The sequence below is a fragment of the Onychostruthus taczanowskii genome, unplaced genomic scaffold (assembly GCF_017590055.1).
Source record: "Onychostruthus taczanowskii isolate IOZ18803 unplaced genomic scaffold, ASM1759005v1 scaffold17, whole genome shotgun sequence".
Classification (NCBI taxonomy): domain Eukaryota; kingdom Metazoa; phylum Chordata; class Aves; order Passeriformes; family Passeridae; genus Onychostruthus; species Onychostruthus taczanowskii.
In genome coordinates, this window is record NW_024498906.1 from 248,730 (window position 1) to 270,662 (window position 21,933).

Below are 21,933 nucleotides of genomic sequence, written 5' to 3' on the forward strand. Positions count from 1 at the left end.
TGTTCTTGATTCCCATCCATATGGAGAATTCTGGTAATATTTAAGGCCCTAAATTGAGAGTTGCAGGACCATCCTATTGGCATTGGCCCAGAAAAGCATTTCTGCAGTTTTCACAGCACTGTGTCATTGAGAAGCTTGGGTCATATGTGGCTCTGCAGAGAAAAACTTAATTTGGAGCAGTGAAATTATTTGGACCAACTTTAAAAACTGAAATTCTGCTTTGCTTCCTGATGACATTTTCAAGACAACGTGTCTTGCAAGAAAAATTGTACAGAAATTTTCCTTTGTAGAAGAACACTAAGCTATTTCAAAAATGTTTCACCATTGCTCCAGGATGGCCAGGGCTGTTAGTTTTGTGATGAAAGAGCATAATTGAGTTGTGTAGTTCCGAGGAAAGGTGTGTTTGAATCATAAACTGATACAGACTGCCATAGCGGACCACTTCCCAAACATAACACCCAAAAAATGTTTAACCTCAAATGGCTTTTCAGTACTATGTAATATAGAATGTTTCTTTTGCTCTGCTGCTGATGTTTCTGTTGTGTTAGAATTTTCTGTCAAAGCTGTTAATGATAGTCTTGCTCTCTGAGTTCCCCTTTTCTTGTGGTCTATCTAGAGCTGCTGCAAGCACAATGATAGATGTACTTATTTGCAATAGAATGTTCAGTTTACCTCTGTGTAGCAGCAGTAGCTCATTTATTACCATGTTGCAAGGAGAATATGAATGCTATTTATATCCTTGTGTGAACACCCATTAGTCTCATTAACTATTAAATGGTCAAAGAGCTGAAGACCTCTTTGAGTTTTTGAATGTGTAATGTATACTGCAGGAAAGGCATCCCTCATCTGGTTTCACGTTAGGGGCTGGCTTAACATGTCACCCTGTTCTTTATTCAATTCAAGATTTTATCTCTTTCTAGTAATGACCTATCAGCTAATGGTCTTTTTGTTATCACTATATGACTAACCACAAATCTATATTCCTGAAAGGTTTTGCCATTTCCTACATAGATGTGTGCTTTTAGAAAAGAAAAAAGGAAAAAAAAAAGGTCTCCTTTATTACTACTTTTTCTGCTTCACCTTCCTTACTGTAATCTGAAATTTGTCAATTTCCTATGTCATGGGCTGAGGTTTCTTTGGTCTGATTTTCGAAAGAGGTGAGGTTTGTGCAATGATGTTATTAATTCAGCCCTGTAATAACTTCTGAATTGGTCAACTATTTCAATAAAATTTCAAGAAAATTGAGAGACTTTGAAGAGTACATAAGAGTTATGTGGAAGACTAAGTCATCTGGTGAAAGAAAAGCCTATTAATTTTGCTGTTGAGAGGAACATTCCAAAAGGAAATGAGCCCATGTTTAACATTAAAGAATCCCTATAGGAATGTCACCCTAAGACTAGGGTCTAGAGAAAGTTGAGGCTTATTGGTTCTGCTGCTCAAAGACAACTTCTTGACCGATGTAGGCTGCCCAGGGAAGTCAAGTCACGGTCTCTGGAACAGTGCTGGATTAACAGTTGGACTCAATTAGGGTCTTTTCCAACCTAAATGATTCTATGATTCTCAAGAGTGTTGTGGACATGAGGTTAAAAATGGCTGTAAAACAGCATTTTAAAACCCACTGTAGCAGTGAGTGGAGAAGAGCAAAAGGGACAGGCGAGTGTCTCCGTATCTGCTCTGTGTCGCTATTTTTGTGCCCCTCTTTGCTCCCCCATCTCTTCCCACAAGGCTCCACCTGCACTGCTCTTTGTTCCCCCAGTTTCCAGCTGGCGACTTCCACCAGCCAAGAGAGCTGCTGGTTCAGCACTTCTCTGCATCTGCCAGGAAATAAATAAATAGAGGGATGAGAAACGGAAGGGATGTGTTCTTGTTCTTTTTGTCAGCTCTACTTAGGGCTTTTTTTTAATTGTATGCCTTGCTAAAATGCATTACTTTGAGAAGATTTCCTTGAAACTAGAGCTGAATCCTGTCGCCTCCTTGGTTTCCTTAGTTTTCTGGCATTAAGAAAAATGCAAGTGCTTGGACGTTGGTGGAGATGGATTCTCATATATTCTGCTATTACATAGGCCACAGCCACTGAGAGGTTGAATGTTATTCCCCGAGGGCTTGCCAGGAGTTCTGTTTGCAGGCACACCTTGCCCACGGAGTGCTTTGCAGGATGACCTGCACCTGCACCCCCCATTTCATCACTGCAGGGCTTTGGGAGCTCTCTGTCCTATAAATTCCCTCTAACTCCCCATGAAGCTGAAGACAGTATGCCCCAGCACTATTCTTGTTCCTTTTGTGCCAGTTCTTTCTCCCAGTGTTTCCAGCCTTTGTGACTGCCATCTGCCTGGGAGCTGGAGAGAATGTCTGTTCCTTTCCCCACTCTCCCACACCCCCCCTTTTTTTTTTTTTTTTAATTGTATTTAGACCCAGGTTCCCAGTGACCCCAAGTGGTGTGTCATACTGGGAACTGAGATGAACAGGTACATTATCCTTGGCACAACAAGGAAATGAGCCCCTCACACACAGTGGACCAGCTCAGCATATTGCAGTTGATGGCTACTTCTAAACTAAATACCCAACATCATTGCTATTTGCTCATTCCTCACTCGTTTGTGTGAGGAGGCCTTAATTTCTTCAGCTGTGTCTAAGAAGTCTTGATCATTTAGCATTGGTTTTACTGCAGGTTTCACTGCCTGTGATGAGAGAACTGCCCTAGTTGTGCTGGTGTGCAGGGTATTCTTCTGCTTGCTTAAGTATCCTTTGCAGCAAGATTATGTTTTATTACAAAACATTTCTCTTGTGATAGATCTCATTAATTATCTCCATATCTATTTCATCCTTAATTATGAGCATTTTGGAGCCTTCTGAAAGTACTTCCAAATTTATTTATCTTTGGTTTTTATTATGAGTAAAAATGACTAATAGGCTTTCCTTAATTTCTTACTATTCCTCTGCTGTCTGTTTTTCTTTACTTGGAAGGAACATTTGTGTTACTTTTAAATTTTTGTTATAGAAATATTTAAGTATAAACATTGCAGGAAAGTACTTTTTTGTATAAAACCTGCACAACTATGCCCAGTGGAATTTAAAAATAACAAACTCCACCATTCATGTAATGGCAGAAGTGTTTTTGCTGATACTCAATCCTGGAAAAAATTATGTAAGGTTATCTAATTGTGAGCCAAACTTACCTTGACTATGTACCTTTTGACTTTGTAAATGTGTTTTTAGATCTTGAGCTGTATAAAGTGCTTGTGACGTGGGTTGTTTGAAAGAGTATTTGGAATGCAGAATAGTTTTCAGAGGATGTATGCTTGTGTTAAACCAGCTTCCCCAGTCTAGAGAGATGTTTGTGCATGTTCTGAAAGTGCCAGGACTGAGCTTCCTCTGAGAGGCAGGATACAAGCAATGGGCAATGCTCACCTTCATCCCTGTAGCCCTGCTCAGCTGGGTCTGGATATTCCTCTGCTCTTCACTTCATTGCTGACTCTGCTGCTTTTGGAGCAAGAAGCTGGTAGGGAGGAAGACCAGTGAATCTGGAGTGGTCAAGGACCCCTTTAGTGTACAGAAGGAGGAAGAGGGTTTGGCCAGTAGTAAGAGAGGCTGCCCACTAAGACCAGACTTTGTAGTTTTCACTTTTCAAAGTATGACAGGGAATAAAACAAAGGATAATCAGTAAAGGCGTGTCTGAAGTTTTTGTAGATGTTAGGTGTCATTGAAAATTAGCGATCTTTCTGTACTTTTTTCTTGAAATTGCTGCTGAGGTACAGATCAGTGGACACAGTCTTGTCTTTCAGGACTTAGGACTCGTGTCCTAAGTTGCCCCTGGGTTGCCATCCCTTGCTCCTGGCTTTCCACACTGCCCTTTCATAGGAAAAAGGCAAGTGGTAGCATGGGCACAGCATAGCAGTTTTCATGGGCCAGTGGTAGCAGAAACATTAACTGGTTCAGAAACAACACATGGTACCTGATGGCTGTGTCAGCACAGAGAAGGGGCTGAGCTGCATCAGCAGTGCTGATAAGACCTGTGAAAATCATGGTCTGGGAAATGCTTTTCTTGACACCTCTGCCCTTCTTTCAAACCAAATGGACTCCAAAGCTTATGAGTCCTGAAAAGTGTTGGAGAGAGTATTGTGTGCTAACATCAGCCACATCTTTTTACAGGAGGCTGAATAATCTACAAGCATGGAAAGGACCTTGGACCATCCCTAAATACCCTTTCCTGCCTATAGCAAAAATCCCATTGCCATGTATTGAGCAATTTGTTAATCCTTGGTGCTAACTCTACAACTTTTACAGGTAATTGACTCTACTGCTGCCTTATCTTTGGGTTCAAGGTTGTTTTTAAGTCTGATGTTGTTTGTATCCGGTGTAAAGAACAGATTATTCCTCTCCTTTTTCAAGCCTACTGCTACCATAGCTCCTTTTAGTTTAGGGCTGCAAACTGATATTTGCATTTGGACATTTCTGCAGGATGTCTTGGGAAAGTGCAAGCAGAGAAAGTTTTTCATCAAGAATCTTTATGCAGCATTTGCTATTAAGACAGAAAACAGTGCAAATGGTCACAAAGGATGTAAAAATAAAGCCCATATGGGAGTGAATCTTCAGAGAAGTGGGAATTCCACTGTGGCTTTCCTCTGTGTTCTGAGTGGGGAGTCCCTTGTGCCTGAGGCTTCCTGGTATGTTTTCAAAGGCCCTGGGGAGCTGCAGTGCCAGGAGAGGTCCTCCCTGTGGACAGGGCTGTACTGCCCATTCTGCTGATCAGAACCACTGATCACAGCCCTCAAGACAGTCAAAATGCATCAACCAACTGCAGGATCTTTACTCTCCATCCCTGAATTGTGTCTGGGGTCATTGTCTGCCCCAAAACTGTCTCGTTGCCCCAGTGGACTAATCCATAAAGAGCTCATGAAGATTTTGAGTTCATAAAACTATGTTAGTTTCCAGCAAGGCAGAGTTGGAGTTTCTACACATGTGCTGAAATGGTGGATTGTGTTGTACGGTGTGTTCACCTGTGTCTGTGTTCATTCCTTTAAATTCTAGTTTTAAAAACATACTGCTGTTAGTGGCTTCCTTGTGTGGTCATGTACACATCATGTCCCTGAAACCAGCATTGGTTGTGGACTAGAAAATAAAAGCCTCATAACAGCACCTGGTGTTCAGAGGGTCCTCAGCTGGAAATACTGGCACCAAACTGAACAAACAACCCCAAAATTAAGATTAAAACCCACAGAAATCCCCCAAAAGTCATCCCTCAAGAAAGGAATGAATTCACAATAAATTCCTTGCTGAGTTAGAAATGTTTCTTATTAATTCCTTTAAAAACAAGTCATATATTAAGCTCTTGGGAGCAAAATAAGTTGGATGATTGCCATCTCATATGTCTGTCAAGACTTACAGAAGATCAGCAATTACTATGCAAACAATTTCATTGCAGAATGCGTAATAAGGAGACTGAGGAGAAATGTTAAACTCTAGAATTGGTTTTTCGTTACCTTCCATTTTGTTCCGCCTTATTCTCAAAGTTTCATCTGATATGGACTCGTTGAATGTGCTGGGTTTCCATATGCTGCACCCTCATCTGTGGGCATGTTGTAGGTTGGGACCCAAATGGTCTATAAATGTCTTGCTCAGGAATCCAAGTTGAACCCTTCCCAAAGTGTTTGTAGAAAATCAGTTTCCTCTGGGGAGTGTCAAGGTTTTTAAAGTTAATACTCTGTGGAAGTGCCTCCAGCTTTTTGCCAGGAAGGGGAAAAAAAATCTGGTATTCTTATGCAATCTGAATTAAATTTGTACTGTTGATGTACAATAAGTACAGTTATATCCCTCATTAAAGGTTCTTGTTTAAAAGGACAAAAGGTTTTGTATTCTTTTAGTTTGAATTAATTCCTTTTGACATTAAAGTATAGTGCCAAAGATTTTCAGTGTTGTGGGAATTGTTATTCTGAAAGCAGTTCTGAGGGATTTAAAACAATAAGAGCCTGGATATGGTGCCCAAATATTGTGACATTGAAAAGAAAGGTACAGAATACAAATGAATTCTGTTATAAACTGTAGTTTAATTGAGTCATTTTTGCAGAACTTATTCATTATGAACAAAAAGTTTTCTGTATTTCTGAATCTGGAAGGATGAAACATATAGGTAAGCAAATAAAATTTTAAAAGGGCATGGGTATTTTAAGAATAAGGTTATCTTTCTCAAAAATATTTTTTTAATTCGTGTTACTAACTATATTATTTATGTGGCATTTTGAATGCTTTTTCCTGCTTAATGCATTGTGACATTTGCAATCGTCACCATTTTTTGTAATTGTTTGCATAGGAACCTACAGATTATCAGTCAGTTTATGTAGTTCTTCGGGTTTATTTGAGAGAAAAACGTAGCAGAGTTTGTTTTTTGGCAGAGTTAAAATCATCCTGGTTTTGCATGTACCTCAAGATCACCTGAATCTATAGACATAAATTTCCTCAAAACTGTATTTTATGTGTCAGTATTAAATACTCTCTTTGTGCCAGTAAGGTATGTACAGTGCTGAGAGTCAGAATTATTTGTGACATCAAATAATTTTTTTTCCCCACATATTTTAAGAATTTGTACTCACCAGAAATTTTTCTGACAATTAGGAAGTTTACATTTTTTAAAAGGTATACTGGGCAGTGCTGCTTTTAATTTCTTGTTGCTAGTTAGAGTAGGCAAGTTGTTTTAATTCAGAACTACTGTCATACCATCGATTATTTTAAAAGTGATTTTATCTTAATGTTTTACTTTTTTGTAAAATCTAAGAGTCTTTCAGATAGTATTGCAAAATATATATAAACTGATTTGTTTCTAGAGGAAATGTGCTTGTGGGTAAATAGTTTGATTTCTTTTCTGCTTAAAACAATTTTTTTAGGGGTTGAAACTCCTCAGTACAGATGCTGTAGAACACCTTAGAAAGTTAGTATGGCTAAGGACTTGAAGAAAGAAAAAACTCCCATTCATGCTCATCAGCAGTGAGCCCACAGCTGTGGTGAGCAGCAGATCATCAGTGGAGGTGCTTTTTTGTTTTCTTGGTGAATGGGTCACCAGGAGAGTAGATGTAAAACTGGCATTTTTCCCCTGCCCCTGTGCAAGCCCCAGGAACTTGTAAACACCTCCCTCTCCCCCCAAAAATTCCCAGTATCTTGCATCAGCCCTTCTCTCCCTGTCAGCCCACCCTCAAAACCAACTATGAAATGTAATCTATATCTAAGTATTTACACATGGAAAAACAACTCCTGCTTTCTGACTGTAGACCCGGTTTCATCAGCAAAATAAAACTAAGCCAGAGTTGAAAAATGACAAGTGAAGAAACGTGGCAATAATGTGTTTTCTGTTGTGTTCAGATATTTTCCTCTTCCATTTAAACTTGCTTTCAGTAAGTTGTCAGTAATAGGAACATCTGAAATTTAATTTCCCAGTGTAAAATGAATCTTGAGATATCCCAAACTGGCAGCGCTTTCTGTGGCACTCTTGCTGGGCAGCAGCTGGGAAGGTCGAGCAGTATTTGTTAGGTGGGACCGGAGTGAAGGGCAGTGTTGGGAATAGGACTTCCCTTGTTATCTTGCTTCTCATGCCTAACAAAGTGGTTGTTGTAAGTCCACTAAGCCAACAGATTCCTGTGCAAAAGCACTAAGGGAATTAAAAGCTTAAGCGGTTCCTGCACTCTGAGGAGTTTAAATGGTTTAGTCAAGGAAAAGAGGGGAAAGAGTATATATTTGTTAAGTACTTCTGCTTGTTCTCAGTTAGGCTTTAAACAACGAAGAAACTCAGGGGTTTTCAAACCTTGAGCTTTCCTAGTGAATTTCCATGGGGTTGTTTTAATGTGAATCTGAGAGAAAAAATTAGAAGAAAAGAATTTCTAGCTCAGTTATTCAAAGACTACGTGCTTAGTAAAATATAATTTTATTAAAATCTTCTGCAGTTTGTTTTTTCTTTCTTTTAAGCTGCTGTACTTTGGCTCTTTTGTGAATTTGTTGTGGGGCTTAATTGCACGATAAACTGTTTGCGCTGCAGACTCTTTCATTTTGTGCAGAAATTGTGCAAAGTATAGGGCAGAGGGCTAGGAGAAGGAAGAGAGGTTGCTGCCTTTAAGAACTGTTTTGCAACACAGGCTTGGGTTCTGGTATTTAGTTTTCATTTACTTTAAGCAATAATTTGCCTGGAGACTTCTGTCTAAATATAAAACTTCCCAGTATTAAAGAACAAGAAAGAAAATAAAGCAATTGAAAGGAAAAATGATTGCTGACTAGTTCATTCACTGTCCTGTTGCATAGGCTTAATTTTCAATACTGAAGCAAAGTAATGCTAAAAATGAACAGATATTTAGAAAAGCGGCATGTGACAAACTTTTGCAAATAATTTTTTATTCTGAAATGTAGTAATGTGTACAGATGTCCTTTTGTTTTTCTAGATTAATGCCAGAAAGTCGTGTGAAAGTCATAAAAGCCTTACAGCTAATATCCTTAAATGCTTTGCCTGCTGTGTTTTCTCCTCAATAATGGAGGTGCATTGAAATAAGCATAATGTTAATTGTTGCATTAAGACCAAAGAAATGAGAAACTGATTTTTTGTTTTCATTTCAAAAATTTTGCATTTAAAATACCTTGTGAGCTCCTCTTGCACACGCAACTGTGCTGAGAGGTGGGGAAGGTGTTTCAGCAACAGCCATAAGTGGAACTGGTACATGGTTGCTCTTTCCCAGTGCATCTCTGCTAAGCTTCTTTTTCTTGAATGATGGGTCAATGCAAAATAATTGCTTAATAGAATAGTTATTTAGAGCAGGTTGTAAATACTGAATATGCAGCACAGCAGAAGATAAGCACAGAACTCTTTGGATGGCAAATGCAGACTTACTGTCCTGTTTTTGGGTTATGCTCCATTTGTGAATTGCCCCATTTGATTGTAGAAAGATTTCTTGCAGGGTTAAAGAAGTGCTAGCTGATGTACTTTGTGTCAATCACAAATAGATTTCAGTATAGCTATTTGTGATTCAGGTCTCATTTGATGCAGAATTCACAGTTTTTTAATTCTGCGTCAAATGAGACCAGATCACAAATAACTATACTCATATCCTTATACAATCACTAAGATTTGACTGGACCTTTGTTTCTTGCTTTGCAGATAGTAGTACATTTCCTGCAGTGATCATTAGTGCCTTTGGAGAGCTGAAATCAGCTTGCAACATTGATCGCTCCATTTTACCCATCTCTCCAGAATCCAATAAATCAGCAGTCTTTTCTCTGCACAATGTTTTAATTTCTCCCTTATTAATTTGCTATTTTGAGCCATAAATTTTTGTTGAAAGTTGTGCCAAGAATGGAGAAATGAAACAGGAATTTGCATACCTATCACAAACATCTGCCACTGGGTTGCTCCCTTCAGCTGTGCAAGTGTGTGAATTCCTTGGTTTGGTGCACAGATACCCTGTGTGGAGAGTTATTGATATCTTAGAAGTCCAAAGCAATATTTGACAGTCTTTTCCAAGTGCAAATTAGGCTATCATTGTCTTTATCAGAACAGGAGAGAAAAGTTGGGCAGGAATGGCTGTGGCACTGACGTGTCACGGATCATGCAGCGTCTCTGATAGCTGAGAAATAGGCTGCACCATTAAGTGACTTTTGCCTTTCCAGAGTCGACCAGCCTAACCTGTTCCACACAAATTGCCACTGACCTGGTGGTTAGAAAACCCTTTTACAGAATTTCACTCCTGACTTAGCTCTTTGTCAGTGAATTATGCCCATTTCAATTGAGTGCAATGCTCCTAATAACATGTCAATTAATTTTAAACTGCAGAAATCTTCACTCTGCCATGAAGACTTGGGAAACAAGCTTCATCACTTGCTCCCTCTGGGGTTTTGGAAAAAGCATAATTTAAAATACTCTGTAAGACTTTCGGTCTCCTTTTCTAATGTACAGAATTTAGTTTTTGTAACCACAATTTTAATTTTAATTTAAATTTAATTTAAGTTTTGTAACCACATTGGTTAAAAAAACGAGTGGTTTTTCTAATTAGTTTCTGAATATTTAAAACCATGTTGCTCAAGTTTAATTCTGGACAATGATCTCTTTCTCTAGTGCTATGGAAGATTTTGTAAGACAGTGTTCTTAAGTGATGTATTATTTATTTTTGCATATTGTGGTGGTTGGGCCTTAGAGTTGTTTTAAGCAATTAAAGAGTAGGGAGGAAATGTAATGAAAACAAGTGTAAAGGTGTTGCTGAACTGAATGTTTAAACACTCATCTGTATTGCACTGGCTGGAGTGAAAAAATCTGGTGTTATAAATCATATGTTAGAGAAAAATGTCTAAGAAAAACTTTATTCCATTTCTTTACTTGAACCAAGGCCCATTGAAAACAAATAGATCCAGGAGGATCAACTAGAGTTTTGTCTGGTAGAAAAATCCTGCTGTTGAAGAGTCTTGCGTGGGAGAGGCCATGCAGCTTTGATCCATCTGCCAGGCTTTCAAAAGTTCAGTCCAGAAACCTGGAGCTGATAACTTCACTGCTCTGATTTTTGGCCAGCTCTGCTATGTATCACTGGTTAGGTTTGGGTCACTGTATTTTGGTGGGGTCTGAAAATATTTCCCAGATGCATATCCTGGGAATGCCTTCTGCGTGGAAGTACTGACAGGTGCTCCAGGAGCCTGCCTGTCCCCTTGCTGTGGCCCTGAGAACCCTCTATTCCAGTGAGCTTTTGTCAGGGTAGCCTGTGGATCCCGTGGGCAGCCAGAGACACGACAGTCATGCAGCTGATCCACAGTTCAGCACAGCTGAAGTTCAAGTCTCAGCTCGGTTTAGGGTCATTACCTCTGCTTTTATTTCTTTCAGTAATTGTGGAAGCTGGTTACTCCTCCTGCATTTAAAAGGGTTTGCCCCAAAAGTAATGGGGAAGTTTTTTAGAGCAAAGTGAGCCATCTCTAAGCCTTTGTCAGCCCATCTCCCAAGGAAGGGGTTTTCCAGACTCCTCTGAAAACCCTCACTCAGGGATATGGAAGGTCTGCAGCTGGGTGCTTTTGGGTGCAGCCTGGCCGCCTGTGCCCAGAGCTCCTGGGGCATTCTGGAAGGGATGCAGTGCTGGCAGCGTGGGAATGAGAAGTGGAAGTCTCTTGAGCTTTGGGCTAGGATTTTGTAAGAGTTTGTGGAAGGAAACCTGAAGAACAGATCAATGCACTTGTAATCAGCAGTGCTACTGCTGCTTGAGGCCAAAAGAGGTTGGCAAATTGAGTTAAGTGATGATGACTGCTGAAAGGGGAGTTTGAAAAACTAAAAAGCCGTAGGCAGAAGTCACTGGCAAAGGCCGTAATCAAAGTACCTCATTATTTGGGTAATATCCTGTGTATTTGAACTCAAACAGCAGAAAATTCATGTTTATCCTGAAACCTCAAAAGATTTTGAATTTCTTCACGGGCCTTTGTATTCCAATGATGCAAGTTGTCACTAAAATGTGAAAAAGCTAAACACTGGATGTATTTCTGTAATCTTTCTAAACAACATTAGGTGTCCTCTGTGTTTGATCTTATGTCATCTACAACCCACACAAGTTTGTCCTGCATCATTAAACCATGGCCCATGTGGTTCAGTATCCAAGTGTTTTGTCCCTGTGCAGAGGGAAATTGAGTGAGGTGTCTTGTTTGAGTATGATCAGAGATGAAGAATTTATTTAGGTCTAGTTTGTGACTGGGTGCATCAAGACTGCAGTGGTGGCTGGAGGAGTTGTGTCCCATCAACAAGTAGGAAAATGTTTGCTAAGAAGAAAAGGCTGCTCACCTTCCAAGATAGTAGGGAAATGTTTTTGCCTGGATATGAGAAGATAAGGGCAATTGTCATGAAGTTTGCTGTCGGTCGCTCTTGGTATGCTTTCAGCTGTGAGAACGCCTACAAATGGAACAGATTGTAAAGTTATCCTGGCATAGCATCTGAGAGTGAAACTCCTGAAGTATTTCCTTGTAGTTACAAAGAAATATGGAAATAATAAGGCAGCTGTTGTAGAGGCAGCAGGAGCACACTGCAGTACTGTCTGTAGGCAGTCCTCTAGACCTCTCAGTGGTGACTTAAAACAACTTTGTTTTCTGGGGTTCACTTATAGCAATACAGTTACTTGGACAGAATAGGAAAAGAAAGACTTGACTGTAAAGGCACATATTTTGGGTAGCCTTGGCTTGAGTTAAACAGTGAAACTCTTGAACGAAATTTCTGATAACAGTTAATTTTTATACTTTTACAAAAAAGATTACAAGCCTTTCTGCCTGCTTTCGTTACTATTCTTGACTTCAGCATTTATCTAGCAGTAGTCTCCATTGTTTTTCCTTAGGTGCTAAAAGGGTCTCTGAATTTAGGAAGATGTTTTGATTGTTCATAACACATTGTGGTGTGTCCACAGGAGATGTTATCTCTTTGTTGCTAAGCTTTTTCAGCCTTGTTCAAGATATTCTTTGCACCTTAGGTGAGTTTGGCAAGCTTCTTTATGGGTGGTGGGGCAATGATTTCACAGACTGTTACTTATACTGAAGCTTTTTATGATGATGTTTTAACATGAGAACAAAATGGAGTTGTATTGCAGAGCTTTATATGTTCTTCATTTGTTGAAGAGTAAGATGCGACACAGAGTTGATGTTTGCTTCTTTGAAGGGTAAATTAAATCCTGTCTAGCAACACCTTGTAGAATTTTCTGTAATACACGTTTGTTTTGTATTAGTAATACCCCAAGTGAATTTGTACTCCAACAAGAAATAAGGCATCAACCCAGCCAATGAGGATTTATTTTTTTCTTCAGAAAATCTGGTTTTTCTCAGTCTGTGGTATGCTGTTAAGAGACGGAAATTTAACAAAGGTAGGATAAGGATTCTCTTTATGAATGACAAACTACAAGATTCATTTATGTGCTTTTGGGCGTTCTTGGAGCATCCAGCATTTTAAATGGTTTCAAGTTCCATTATAAAATGTGAGTGTTTTCAGGGTTTAAAAAAAAAATCCCTCATGGTGGGTGTTTTAAGGCATATCTGAACTGCAGCAATGAAGAGACAATTTTTCCTTTTGTAAAAAAAGGCTTGGACAGATTGCAGAAACCTTTCCTTCAAAGGTTTGATTTTTTAGGCTGAGTTTCAAGTTATATTTAATTTCAATTTTGCATATATATAGACATACAGTATATCTATTATGAGTGTATTTTGATATATAATTTTTGATATGTATATGTGTTTCGAATAGATTTTGAAATACATTGGGCTAGTAATGAGCTCAAGCTTATAAATGAGTGCCGTATTTTTAAGTCAGTGAAAATGTACTCGCAAGATGAAAATATGCTAAGGGATATTCTGCTTGTGTAAAGTATTTCTTAAAATAATAAGCAACTTTGTTGCCAAAGTAGTCTAAAATGCCCAAACTGCAAGGATTTTGCATGGTAAAAGTAGTGTTGTCCTTTTAATTTTGCCATGATCATCCTATATTTCCATTCCCAAAGGATATGGGTGCAGCTCCTGTGCAAAACATGACATTTCCACTTGAGCTAAAAAGCACCTCCCCATTCACTCTCACTAGCAGTAAGATTTAGATACTATTTTCGTTCAACCTTCAGAAAATGAAAGTTTTAGGAACAGATGGATATTTTGGTTGGCCTAGTTCCAGCCCTGGCCAAATTTCAGTGTGGATAGTTACATCCTGCCTCCCTCAAGCTCTTGCCATGTCAGTTGCTTGGGTAAGGGGAGTTCAGGATAATGTCTCTGCTGAGTGGACAATAATTGGAGAGTCTGGGTTCTGTTCTGTTGTGTCCTGGACCTTCTCTGTGTTATGTCCCTAGATATGCTCTTGAAAGAGACGAGGTGAGCAGGAAAATGAGCAGAAATCCTGGGATGACTGGTGCCTTTACCATATGCAATATATAAAACATATAGTGTTGACCATCTGTAGGATGAGCTTTATGAAACTCATGTCCAAGAGAATTAAATGCTCTTGGCAGGGACTTGCATCAGAAGAAATTTGGATAACCCTTGTGGAAATTTTCTGCAATTTACTTGTTTGGATGGGGCAGTGTGACAGCTCCGTGCTTGCCATTTTACTTACTCTTACTCCCTTGCTTCCACAGTTGAGATTTGAAAAGCAGATAAAGCATCTATAACTCAATTCTGTTTACTTGGCAGATTTCTGTGGGTTTTCACATTTTAACAGTGATTTTTGGCAAAACTGTGCATGCAGCATTTCAGAGAGTGACCTGCTGAGTATCTGTGTTGCCATATCTAGATGCAGACTGATTATCTACAAAGAGTGTGGAGCAGTTCAGTGAATAAATAAATGGATTTAAATAAAAAATCTGTACTGATTGTTGGCATCTTTGTGCCAGGTTCTTAAAGCTGGAGTAACCTGTTCTCAGACTTTATTTTTGTGTTCCAAGCATTACTAAAACTTTATTTATATTCCTACACATGTTTATTGACATGTGCTCAGTGTATCGATCTTGTTAATACAAATGTGATACAGATGGGGAATATGAAACACAGAACAATTTTAGATGCATGAATGTTGTTCTTGTAGCATTTGTTTTCCAAATAGTGAGGAAAAAAAGGCAAGGAGGTTTTGAAAATAATTTGCTTCATCTCTTTCACCTCTGTAGGCTTTCCACATACTCCTAAAGATATGTGTTTGGTGAAGGTGGTGCTAGGTGTTCCTATCAAAGACAGAATGAAGTATCAGCAAATGTGTGTAACAACCTCTGACCTAAGGCTGTAGGTAGGCACTGTTATCACTAAAATAATTTACTTGGTGTGGTGATTGTCAGATATTTCTCAGGTATGGGGCTTCTTAAACTCCACTGTGAGACTGACATGAGATGAAAGTGTCCAGCTTTTCCACATTACATGCAGGTAAATAGTTGAGTAGCCTTTGTGTATTAAAGACCCAAGGTTGAGCATGGGAGATGGCATTTCTTTCAGGTATATTTCAGTGGTTATATGTATTAGCATGCATCAGCAGCTTTTATTCTCTGGCAGATTTTTTCTTGTCAACACTCCTTAATAATTGAAATCTTTTGCTTATCAGTGCTGACTCACATGTCCTCATAGCTGTATAACTCAGATCAATATTTTTGTGACTTGTGGTATGCTGGCATTACCAGTCTTCCCACTTGAAGAGAAGTACTGCATGATTCACATGCTTGGCTTTCCTTAGGCATCCACAGCTCACTGTTACACAAGAGAGAGGACTGGGCAGACCCTTGCACTGACCAAGTGTCACTGCCCTGCTGCAGCCCTGCTCCTGCCCACAGGCTCTTTAAAGATTGAAACCACTTGTGTTACAGGTTGGAGTTATTTTTCACCTCTGCTAAGGAATCAACATTTTCCAGTACATAAAATGGTTCTGCTGTTAAGCCTCATTGTCAGACTTGAGTTTGAACCTGGTTTTGTGTTTGTTTCTCGCAGTTCTGTTGGTGGTGTTGCGGACAGTGGGTGCTGAATTGTGAGCCTTGTGGTTCTCAGTGTTGACATAAAATGTTCTGCTTGGAGCTGATGGAAAAGTGTTTCCCTGTTCCCAGAGGGACGTGCTTTCCCCCCCATACATGTAGAGATGTGATGGAGCACTAGTGCAGGCAGATATGGATGGTTCTGGGTCATGCTGGGAGGAGGGAATTTAGGGAAACCCTGATGGTCCTGTCAGCAGGTTTTTGCCTAACTCAGGGGGTTGCTCTCTGCTGCTTTTAGCACTGTGTTTGTTATGTGATGTTGTGAAGTTTTTGCAGTTTATCTGTTGCTTGCCTTGCAATTTGAAGTTATGGTGTTCTTAAATGTAAAGTGATGATCTTGCAGAGCTTAAACCATGAGAATGTTTTATAGTTAGCTTTTTAAAAATAAACTATGTGTGTGTTGTCTTCTGTGCCATAAACTAAGCTTATTTTAAATTTTGTTTTAAACATTGGAACCCTGCTTGTTTAAAATAGCTTGATTTTTAGTAAGCATTTCAGGTAATGTTTAAAAAAGTCTAAAATCGATAAAAAAGTCTGTTTTTAAAAGACAGAATGACAGAAAAAAATAAATAGTTACAGAAATACCACTGATATGGTGGAGCAGAGGTAAGGAACCAATGCATGGCAGAGCCTCTTCCTATGTACATCTGGGAGTGTAACGCCCTAGCATATTCCTAATGCCTTCCCAGTCAGTAATCCTTGATGTGTTGTTTCTTACTTTGCTTTAAATATTGAAGAAATAGATATGTAGCCCTAAGCTCCAAGTAGCATTACAAATGTCTAAACAATGATCCATTGAGAGAGAAATACCTGTTTAAGAATGTAGCAAAACTTGTCTGCAATAAGCAGATCAAAGAGTCTGTAAACACAAATTAAAAAAAGAAAAAGAAAGGGTAAAGTGGGTCAGATGCATGACACAATTTTGAGATAAGCTGTTGATAAGCCACTGCTGCAAATATTTGTCTTTGAAACTATTATAAGCAGCTGGCTGACCCAGGAGGGAGCCTGAGGACACTCTGTAGTTCAGGTCTGAGCAGTGGCATCACAGTTGGCTGTCCTCAGGAGAGCACTGGGTGAGATGTGCATTGGGCAATGGCAAAAGCTTTTCAACACCTTCCCTAAAATTCAGAGGCAGTTGATAAACTGGAAAATATTTCTACCTCATTATAGATTGAACAAGGACAAGTAAAATATATGTGCTTTCTGGATTGTGTGCCAGCCTGATACAGAGGGTGCCACAGCAGCTAAATGAAAATCTAGATCTACCTCTCCCTTGAGGTTCCAGGATGACCATTTCAGCCTCTCCATAAGATTAAGGTATAATTATTTCTGATTATACTCCTTTTTCTACTTATTAAAAACAAACTTCAGCTCCTGGCTCATATTCAGTTTCTGAAGTTTAGTTCTTGCACTCTAAATTAGACCTGCCCAGTGTGTTTGTGAGGTCAGTGCTCTTGGAGACTGCAGTGGAAACTTGTTTGGAGAGAACTGGGGGAGCTGGAACAATGTCAGATTAGGCTGGGAAAAGCTGCTTCATATGGGATGTCTTCAAGGAGCAATTATAAAAATAACACTTGCTGTCAGCCAATAGAGCAGAGCAGTGAGTGGATAAAAAATACAAAAATCTGCTCTGTGTTTTAGTACCTGGAGGTGTAGAGCTTTTCTATTAGAAGTTTGCATGGAGCACAGTGGTTTCAAACAGCAACTCTTCTGAAGAGCTCATAGCTATATTTCAAATTTTAATGTTTATGAATTGGAGAGTTGTTTTTTAATACTACTAAAAAGTATTTATTTTTGCAACCCTAGAAAAACTTCTTACCTGTCAGAAGGTGTGCAGGCTTATAGATCTTGCTCTTTCTCCCCTTCTTATGGTGCTTGGTAGAGAATATGGTGTGATTCCTCTGCAGAACAAGTGTGTTAAGGCTACCTGCTGAATACCCACTGTTTACTCAGCTGTGTTCTTGCCTCACAAACCATTGAACAGGGCAATTTTCCTTGACTGGAATATTGCTGCAGGCCACCTGATTGGGAGAAGGAGTCGATGAAGCCTTCTACAGACAGCTGGAAGTACGCTCATGATCACAAGCCTTCACTACCTTCTTCAACCACTCTGGTATCTTCTGGAAGTACAACACGACACGGCACGCAGTCCTGGAGAGTCCTGCAGAGCACTAGTGATCAGTTTTTGATACGGGCAGTGGAGCCAGCATGGAGAGGTGTGGTGCTGCACCTTGTGCTAATGAAGAAAGAAGGACTGGTTTGGGATGTGAACGCTGGGGCAGCCTTGGCTGCAGTGACCATGACATGGTGGAGTTCAAGAACCTGTGTGGAGGAAACAGGGCAGAAAGTAGGGTCCCTGCCCTGGATTTCAGGAGACCTAAGTTTGGCCTTTTCAAGGATCTACTTGGCAGAATCCCATGGATTAGGGGTCTAGAAGGTATGGGATGGGTCCAAGAGGTTAAAGTTCAAGCATCACTGCTCCAAAGATGACCAGGGGACTGGAGCATCTCTTAGGAGAGGACTGAGGGGCCAGGACCTGTTCAGCGTGAGGAATATGGAGGAGGTATGCTATCAGTGTTGTGTAAGTATCTGAAAGGAGGTGTCAGGAGGATGGAATCAGGCTGCTTGGTGGTGCCTGGCAGCAGGCCCAAAGTAAAACACAGGAGGTGCCTTCTGAATGAGGATAACTTCTTTACTGTAAGAATGGCACATTCTCCTTCTCTGGGCATTTTTGGAACTTTCCTGTGTGCCATCCTGTACAACCAGCTCTAGGTGATCCTGACCTCCTGAGCAGGGAGATTGGACTCGAGGATTTCCAGAGGTCACTTCCAATCCCAGCCATTCTGTGATTTTTTGTGATTTTGGACTAACTCTGTTTATTGTCCTGAGGTTAGATTTGGCAAATAACATCTGTAACCCACCACCATGAAAAATTATTTCCAATACATTCTTCATTACACTTTTCTTCAATATTTTGCAATCACTGGAGGATTACAGTTTTCTGCTGGAGAATTAAAGGAAAAATTGTAATATAAATGGACAGTCAATCGTTTTGCATTAAAATCCCTTGAAGTATCAAGGCATGCAAGTTTTTTTGATTTATACGTGTGTCTGTTTAGCAGTGCACTAGCAGAAAATACCAGTTCTCTTCTTGCTGGCTTGCTAAAAAGCATGCAGCCCAAACTGACAACAGATTCAAGGATTTAAATGAAAAATTACCATACCATATTCATATGCAGTGCCTTTAACTTGGATGGACCTTGGAAGACTTGTAATAGCATATCACACAAACTTGCCTAATTTCAGAATTGCATAGCACTAAGTGTAATCTGCCCATCGAAAAGCAATGTGCACTGACCCTATGAAAGGTAAAACCAGGAAACAAAAAAATAATGCAGTGTTCAGTTTAAGCTGCTGTGGAAATTTGGGCAGGCAGCATGTTCTGAGGATTTACTTTTGGATAAAGGCTAATCTGCTACCAACTTCTGTGGTTGCTGGAGAGGGGCTGCTCTGTTGGCACCTCTAAGCAGGGTTCTGATGCAGATAGTGTGAAATGCTGGCTGGAAGGAGCCCAAGACCCTCTCCTTTAACTGGACAAGGAACCTGATGTGAGTAAATGCCTGTAGCTGCAGTTAACCTACATAAATGCCCACAATTAATTGTGTAAAAAATTTGACTACTCTGTCAGCTTCCATCTTTTGCTCTGGACCATTAACAAAATTCAGAGTCCTGTTGCACAAGTAACAGAAGCTTGTGTCTACAAAATTTATTTCTGTTGCTACCAAAAAGCAAAATTACAGAGAGGCAGTTTCTGGTTGGTTGGCTGTAAGTGTGTGCTTGAGAAACATCACTGTATTTTTGAGGGGTGAGATGTCCTTGATAAAAATGTTTAGTCTGCATGTTCAGAATAAAATATTAATGTTTCCATATGAGGAGTAAGCAGAGGATTTGCATCATTCAGCAACCTTAATTTTTCAAAGTATAGAAAATACATGGAAAATTAACTCAGGAAAGTAGTAGCATCTCTGTGAAAGTCCCAGCTGCTCAGTATTGCCTTTTTCCAGCAGCCAGTGAGAGGAAACACATCATGGTGACACTGTTGCTCCATGTCAGCAGGCATGGGCAGGGCAGGAAGTGTCGCTATGGAAGGAAAAGAGGCCAAGAGGAGGAAAGTCCCCATAGGCACAGGCAGGGACTCTGTGTGCCATTTCTGCCCCACAGCAGGAGCCATGCCAGGTACTGCCTGTGGGTCACACAGGAGCTGAGCACCCACTGTCTCCATGGGAGGGCCTGGCTGCCAGTGGGTGTCCAGCTTTTGCCAGCTGCCCTGTTCAGTGCTGGCATGTTTTAAACAAACATCTCCCATAACAGACCAGAGCTGTGAACCCAGACTGAATTTCAGCTTGGTTGTGCCTCGTCTCTATCTGCTTCTCCCCAGGCTGGTGACTGGTGGCTTGGACAAGCTGGTGGCTTCTCATACACCTGCCAAAACAGCATTGTCTCCAGAGCTGCCGGATCCCGGCGTGCCTGGAGGTTTTGCCCATGAGGAGCAGTCTGAAGTGCCGCTGCTGTGCACATTCCTTGTCCGTGGTCCAGTCCAGTCATCTGCGCTGCTCACCACTGCACCAGGCAGAGCTAGGGCTGCTGGCTGGGGAAGGACCATGGAGGAGTGGGTAGTGTGGGCTGTGGGACTGAGTGAATTGGGAGCATCCAGGACCAAGAGGAGAACCCTGCTTTGGAGCTCAGAAAGGGTACCAAGAGTGTGCCCAGTCATCCATCTCAGACGTGTCTCAAGTGCCTTGCTTTCCCACTGGAAAATAAAGAAGCAATACCAGTGATAGAGGGAAGGGCAGAATAAAAAAGGATGCAGTAATAGAGAAAAAAGTAAAGGAAAGTGTGGTATTTTCTGAGTCCCCCGATGAAGGTGAGGAAAGAAAGGAATCCGAGTCCATGTTTTTAGAAGGCTAATTTATTATTTCATGATATTATATTATATTAAAGAATGCTAAACTAAACTATACTAAATACAGAAAGGATACAGAGAGAAAGCTAGAAAGAATACTAATGAAAACTCGTGACTCCTCAGACAGTATGACACTGGCCATAATTGGCCAATAAGCAAAAACAATTCACATGCAACCAATGAAATAATCACCTGTTGGATAAACAATCTCCAAACCACACTCCAAAGCAGCAAAACACAGGAGAAGCAAATGAGCTAATACTGTTTTCCTTTTTCTCTGAGGCTTCTCAGCTTCTCAGGAGAGAAATCCTGGGCAAGGGATTTTTCCAGAAAATATGGCAGTGACAGGAAAGAGAATGACAAATGCTTCTGGTTAATCAAAACTGTCCTTACACAGAGACTCAATCTCCCTATTCATCAAGCAGTAGGAGAAAAAAACTATTTGATGTGTCTTGTGACCAAGTCTGAAACTTGTAGGAAGAGAAAGTAGCCAAAGCTCATTTGGTCAAAGCAGAGGCCCCATCCAGAGAAGAAGGGGTTTACTTGAAAACAATTGTCTTTGATTAGTAAGAATTACCATTCCAAAATGTTTGATTTTTGAAGTGATTTTTTGACCTGACATTTTGATACTATGTATATATGTGTATATATACATATAAAAATAAATCAGAAAAAATAGACTTTTCATTTGTGCTCTTTGCTTATATGCAATTTAATACTTTCTGTCATGCTGTTGTAGCTTTGGAGCCAATCCACAGACATGGCTTTCCAGAAGCAACACTTGCCCATGGAGGACTGTCACAGAGGGTGCACCTCACCAGCCAGTAGACATTGCTAATCTAGGTGTATTTTCAGGAAGACAATTTGAGATTTCCTATTATGTCTGGGGCAAATGGAGTTTTGTTCTAACCTCAGTGCTTGTCTGAGGTTTGTTTGTGAACATCTGGGAGCTCCAGGCATGGGAGAATTGGTGCCTGTACTTAAAACCTGCTGATACCTGCTGTTTGTTTAGGCATTATCTGAGTGTGTGAACCTGGTGCTCTTTGCTTCATGGAAGTGTCAGAGTGAAGCAAGTAATGAAGTATACATAGAACTTAAAACTTCAGTGCGAAGATCATGTTAATTTTTCACATAAAACATTGTTTGCTCAAGTGGTGTGCTGCCATCTTTTGTTGTGTTTATGTTCTAGTTACGGTGATTATCTGAATTGCTGTTTTAGGGCTAATATTAAGTATAATTTTCCTGGTGGAAATGTTTTACTGGACAGAGTACTTAAGAACTTTTCATTTCCCCTGCTGTTAAAATCTTACATAGTACAAAAACCCAAACTGGTTTTAGGATAGCAGTGTTAACCAGCAGTGCTTCTGACAAGTGTAGCAACTACCAACATCTCTCCTAGTGTTCTGAGTTGAAACAAATACATGTAGTAGAAAACTTCAAATACAACAAGCATTTTGTGGTTTTAAAGTGTTGTCTTTGTTTATGTGGAGATGTTAACCTGTGGAAGAACGA

General features: G+C 40.1%; 1 protein-coding gene across 4 annotated transcripts in view; it reads left to right on the forward strand.

The window, feature by feature from the left end:
- Positions 1 to 21,933, forward strand: part of REPS2 (RALBP1 associated Eps domain containing 2) — a 101,081-nt gene that overhangs the window by 12,200 nt on the left and 66,948 nt on the right. The window lies entirely within an intron of this gene.